Source organism: Coloeus monedula, assembly GCF_965178545.1.
Source record: "Coloeus monedula genome assembly, chromosome: 3".
Classification (NCBI taxonomy): Eukaryota; Metazoa; Chordata; class Aves; order Passeriformes; family Corvidae; genus Coloeus; species Coloeus monedula.
In genome coordinates, this window is record NC_138783.1 from 55,222,457 (window position 1) to 55,228,456 (window position 6,000).

At 42.2% G+C, this 6,000-nt stretch overlaps 1 protein-coding gene across 1 annotated transcript in view; it reads right to left on the reverse strand.

Annotated features, from left to right (window-relative positions):
• FNDC3A (fibronectin type III domain containing 3A) overlaps nucleotides 1-5,759 on the reverse strand; it is a 112,286-nt gene extending 106,527 nt beyond the window's left edge. The window contains exon 1 of the mRNA XM_082278899.1: nucleotides 5,697-5,759. The gene's annotated coding sequence lies outside the window, so the exon portion shown is untranslated. The remainder of the gene's footprint in view (nucleotides 1-5,696) is intronic.
• Nucleotides 5,760-6,000: the final 241 nt, after the last annotated feature.

A 6,000-nucleotide genomic window follows, 5' to 3' on the forward strand; every position in this document is an offset into this window, starting at 1 on the left:
TTTCAAGATCTATTGCTTGATTTATGGTAACTTATCCTCACCACTGAAATGCCACCACTGAGTGGAATGTGCATATATACTAATATTCTTAAATGGGGGCAGACAAGTTATTAGCAAACCTGAACAAATTAAAACAATATAAATTTCAGCTGCATCTAAGACTTAACATTGCCAACAGTCACTACTCACTTCCACAGCTTCTTTTAGTCCTAACTTCTTAGTACTTCATTTCAATATCTTCAATCCACTTTCATACTAGACTAAAGGGGTAAACACTTGTCTTACAGTGTCATCTTCCCCATTTACATTTAATAGACTCTACAAGATTTGCAGAGGCGTGGTAACTCTTGTGTTTTATGACATTTATTCTTACTGTAGAAAGTCCCCTAACAGCCTACCAATATGTATTTTGAAATATTAATGCATAGTTATAGTCATGGCCCCCTCTCATTGCCAAGGCATTGCAGGTCACCAAAGTTTGTGCTGAACCTTCTTATCCATTAAATTTTTGCTTACAAATAAGTTTCCAGCTCCATGCACACTTTTTTCAGCTCATTACTACCTGATTTGCTATCTCTACCTAAAATGTGTTCCTCCACCACAGAGTAAAATTAGTCCACTTGCCATTCTGTAGTCTCCATTTCCTTCTGTGAAGTCATCTAGTAGATACAGTTCTTCCAGTTAAAAGGACAACAAACTATGAAAAACAAAACCCTGCAGTTTAAAAACTGGAAGTTAGAAAAGAAGGATTTATTTTATAATCAAAGGAGTAAAATATGGTATGGAGTATACTATGTTAGCAAGGGCAAATGAGACAACAGCTGGGCAGCAGCCCATGCTTGTAGGATCCTGTATACCACAGACACTGGGTCTATATACTGGGGAAACTCTATCCCATTTACAAGGGAGTATTTACATTTGTGAACTACAGAGTTTTTTTACTTTTTACTGCCGGTAACAGTAAAGCTCTAGGTTTGCTAAGTGCATTTTCACTTCAAGCTATTCAAAATCAAAAGCAAATAAGAGCTGAGCTTCACAGATTTAAATTCAACCAAGGTACAAAAAACCCAAAGCAAATTCAAAAAGAACTGTTATGCAGAAGGTAAAGTTAACATTCGTGCCCTGTGTATTCCTTTTCACTCCCAGTTACAGAATGAAGTTACTATCTATCCATACCTGTCAAAGTATAAATACTTTTGGACCTTGTTAAAGACATTTATTACATCTTAGAAAGTGCTGTGCTCCTCTTATTAATGGCTAATAAAAACTACCTCTTCTGGTCAAACTGGGATTGCAAACTTGCAGATAATTTCATCTTTGACAACTTGCTATGCCCCAAGTAATTAAATACATAATAAGGTACAATATTTTTCCACTGTCTTTAAAAGCAGAATTTTGCAGCATATCTTTTCATCTGTCCTAAATGCTTTGGAACAACTCTAGCAGCAAAGTTTGGGGGAGGTACAGTATAGGCATATTCAGTGCTCCTGTTCTGCAAACTGCTGTTGGGATGGTGTTTGACACCCAAGGTACTAAACTGAAAGAGAGGGTACCAATGTTAACATAAGTGATATTTTGACTGCAGAGCAGCATGAGCAGAAGGTCCACATATCCTGAAAAAGTAAAAACTTAAAGGGAGACCAAAATATAAATTCTGTTAAGCAAACTGATAGATACATTGGTAGGTCTAGTGAGATTGAAGCCAACAAATGTGCTTGCCTAGATATAAACAGTGAAAGTTTACTTGGAGCCATGAACAAAGAACGCTAAGCATGTCCAGTCTAACTCACTTTGAAATGTGCTGTGAAATCATCACTAATGAGCATGGTGCTAAAGTTTTAATACAGAATTTAGAAAATAAAAGGATACTCTGTTCCTGACGTACTGCAAAAGCCTTCTAAATCAATACATCCAAGAAGAGCAGTAACACAGTCCTCTATACAACTGAGCCATCAAAGTGAAGAGCAACAGTTTCTGCAGCATGTGTTGTAACCAAAACAGATCATCAACACAACCAAGAAAAGGTGCATAACCTAACAAGAGAGTACATCAAGAGTCCACCATGAAAGGAACAGCTTTAAATAGAAAATTTCTATTTAATTATTGACAAAAGAGCATAACAAATTCTATCTTAATTTACATTTCACTAAAGTCATCTCTGACAGGTTAACAAAAAGTCTGCAGATTTTCAGTGGTTACAGGCTCAAGAGTGTGACAGCAGCTGGAATGGGACCAGATTTCTGGGGGGCAAACAAAATGACTTCAAAAATATTTGTTCTATCTGAAACCGAATGTAAATTAATGGGAACAATTAAAGATGACAACCTGAAAGAAACATGTAATAGTATTAAGTGTTACAGACATTTCCTAAACATCCTGCTACCTCATCAGCCCTACAAAATACGGACCTCAGGATGACAATCCAAAATACTACTAGACATAAACACAACCATTAAACTTCATGAATAGCCAAGATTAAGAAAAAGGCTGCTAGTGTTTTTCTATTGACATCAAGTGAACATCAGCATTAAGGAAGCTCAAGGTTTACTGTATATGGCAAAGAACAAGCAAAAAGCCAGTCATTTCTGTAGCTCAGGAAACATAGGCCCCATGAGCAAAATAAACATTGTTCATGTTTGCTGAACAGAAAAAGCAGCAGTGTACTCATTCCAAACTATTATCGCTTTCCTGAGATACAGACAGTATCTTTTAGTTAAGCTAAAGACTTGACCATCTAAGGCAAATCCATTTCTACTGAGATTTGGTCCTACAGGAAAAACAATGGCTCTCAATTCAACTCAAGCACTCTAAATTGCAGTGAAGTTGAATTTTACTACAAATTGCCTGGGAATTTCCCCAAGCCAACAGTCTCAAAGAAATCAATGATAAAATATAGAAGTGTTATTGACACCTATGACAGAGAGAATCCAATTCATATTCTAGATAACTGAAACGCACTGATGGAACATGACATTATCTGTAGACATTTTGGCAGAGACTGAAGTAGAAAACCCCATGACAATTAGATGCTGGAGGTCAAAAAAAGATACGAAGTTGCTACAGGAAGATAAGAATTCCTGAGGTTTCAGAAGGCACTGACAAGGAACTTCAATGGATGCAGACAACACTATCTAGGAAGTAGGCCTGCATCCTCACAAAAACTGTCTCCCAAAAAGGGGGACAGGGCTGGGTTACAGGATTTGTCACTGACAGAGGCATGAACAGACAATCAGAACACCAGCACTTAACACCTTCCCAGCATTCAATATTTCTAGGGACCAACATTTGTAAAACAGCATACGCTATTTCAGAAGTGACCTGCCAGCAGGGTAAATTGTGGCATTGTCTAAAAGCATTTATATGTTAAAGCTGTTTATGAGAAAGCACTGACAAGGATGAAAAATTGAACCTCTCCTAAAGTCAGGCTTTAAGAGTTTTCCTTAAGTCCTAAGACAGAACACTGCAGAGACATGTTCAGTTAAGCAGTTAAAGCAGCAAGAACAATTATAAAAGATCTCTGAGATCTTGAGCCAAAATGATCAGCATAACACTGAGTTAGCCGATGGAGGTCCAAATTCAAGTAAAATTAAATGGCCACAAGGCAAAGAATAACAAAGAAAAGCATCCCAAGATCCACAGGACTCACAGCCCAAAGCAAATGAGTTATTAGTCCAAATCATAATTCAAGTTTCTGCAGCTCCATTACATCATTGCCTATAAAAATCTAAAGCTTTTGAGTTTTAAGTTCACAAACTAGTAGAAACTCCAACTTGAAAAAGGCAGAAATGCCCTTAATGGACTGAAATCAGGTAACTTTAGTGCTGGGTGTAATGACCTGAGCCTCATGTAACTCATACATCTAGAACTTGTCATACAGCAAAAAGCCTCAGAAGAGCTCCATTTGCCCTGAAAAAAACCCCTGAGACACTCATCTAATTCTGCTTTAATATTATCATCATCTACAGTAATCAGCCTGTGACTCTGCTCAAAGCAGATTGCTCACCTCCTGACCAAGTGACCTAAGCAACAGATCACTGAGTCCTGGCCTTTCTGAGGACAAGGATCTGTGTCTCTCTTAACCAGTGCTTCATCTGCCAAAAACCAGTGCCCCAATGGAATTGATACAGCACATCAATTTTCCCCCCCCAAAGTCACCAGAAAAATCATTCTGGTGTAGTTTGCCAAAACAACTCCCAGATTCAACACATGTGTGTCAAGATGACTTATGTACAGAGAGTGAATCTAGACTAGATGCTGTGTTTTCAAACTTGACCAGCACCCTTCCTGCTCCCTCATGCTTAGTAGAAACACTGGCTGTCAAGAACTCTATCCAATTTGCCAACATTGAGTGCTAGAGATCCTCAGATATTTCTGACTTTCACATGTGTGTACAGCTTTCTCCCTACCTGGCAGCCTGCTACTTCCCCATTCATCATGTGATTAAATTTCGTAATTCTTTGAGACCATTTCCTTAAGAAATGAAAAAGAGGCAGAAAAAATGTAACCGATCATCCTCTGAATTTTAAGGACCACTGATTTGCTGTGACTCATGCTATTTCACAACACAGAAAATAAACACATCTATGGATGCAGATTCACATCAGTTAAATTTCTATGCTGTGTAAAGCATAAAGTTTCCCATTGCCATAACAACAAAATAGCTTCTTTTAAGCAGAAAGCTTAGCAGGACTGGGTCCTACAGCTTCTGAGACAGAAGCTGCCAAGTACTCAGCAGCAAAAATTTAGAGATTTTAAGTCTCCTTGAAAACTTAAGGCATTTCTAAACAGGTATGTATTTGATCAAATGCAGACTTAAATTCTAAAAACAAATAACATTTCTCAGAAATTACATCATAACACGAAATGTTCTAGAGTAACACTTGACATCCAAGGTGGCTAATAAATTGCCTTTGATAGGGTTAAACAAATGACTAACACGTCTTGAGGTGCCATTTATAACATTTGCTCCTACCAAATGTATTTTCCCTTGTTTCTACTGCTTATTTTCTTTACTTCGCACAATAAAAATCAGCTGAAAAGTTTCATTTTTGCTTTTAGTTGGTTTCACTTTCTAAGTTGCCTGTAAGCAACGAAAAGTTTCTGTTTAGGTTGGGCGATACTCTGGGAGGGGGGAATCGGGAGTAAATCTGGCTGAAAGAATAATACCTCTGCTAGCAGTCGGCAAGATGATTACCGTGTTTTCGGGAAGATTATTTTACCTACATAGAGAAGCTCAATCCCTTTAGCTGGGCGTTACGAGGGAACCTTTACGGCTTAGGCGGAGAGCAACAACAATAACAACAACAACAACGAGAAAGAGGTGTCGAACACCACCACTGCCTTCTCCTCCCCGCCTGTCACAGCCGGCTCAGCTGTTCTGGTCGCGCTCCGCATCTGCTTCTTTCTCCGGCGCAACCACCGCCTCCTCCCGCGGCCGCCGCGCCGCAGCCCGGCGCTGACAGCGGGCGGATCCCCGCGCCCCGGCCGGCAGAGGCACCTCCGAGAGACGGAGGGGAGGGAGACACAAAGTTTCTTTCGCGGGGCTCCGTCGGAGGCGCCGGCTCCCGGTTCTTCCCGGCGGGGAGCGCCGCTCCTCAGGCACCGGGGGCAGGTAGCGGCGCTGCCCCGGTTCCCTCGCACCCCTCTCGCCGCCCCGCGGAGGGGAAGGCGGCGGTTCACCATCAGCGCCTACTCACCGCCATGGCCCCGCGGCTCTCCCGGCTAACAGTCCGCGCTCCGCCGCCAGCGGGCAGCGGCGCCGGGGCGGGGAGCGCCGGGGGGAGTTCCCGATGGCGCAGCTCGGGCAGGGGCGGTGCTTCCCCCACCCCTTTGCCCGCCCACTCGAGGTACCTGCGCTCCGGCTGCCGCCGCTCTGCCGCCTCTTTCTGCCCTCCCCGCACCTGTCACTGCCCCCCGCTCCCGCCGCCGCCCCCGCCCCACCGCCTCAGCTCTGACCGCTGCCTCGCCCAGCGGCGCGCGGCCGCCATCTTTGGGGAGGGC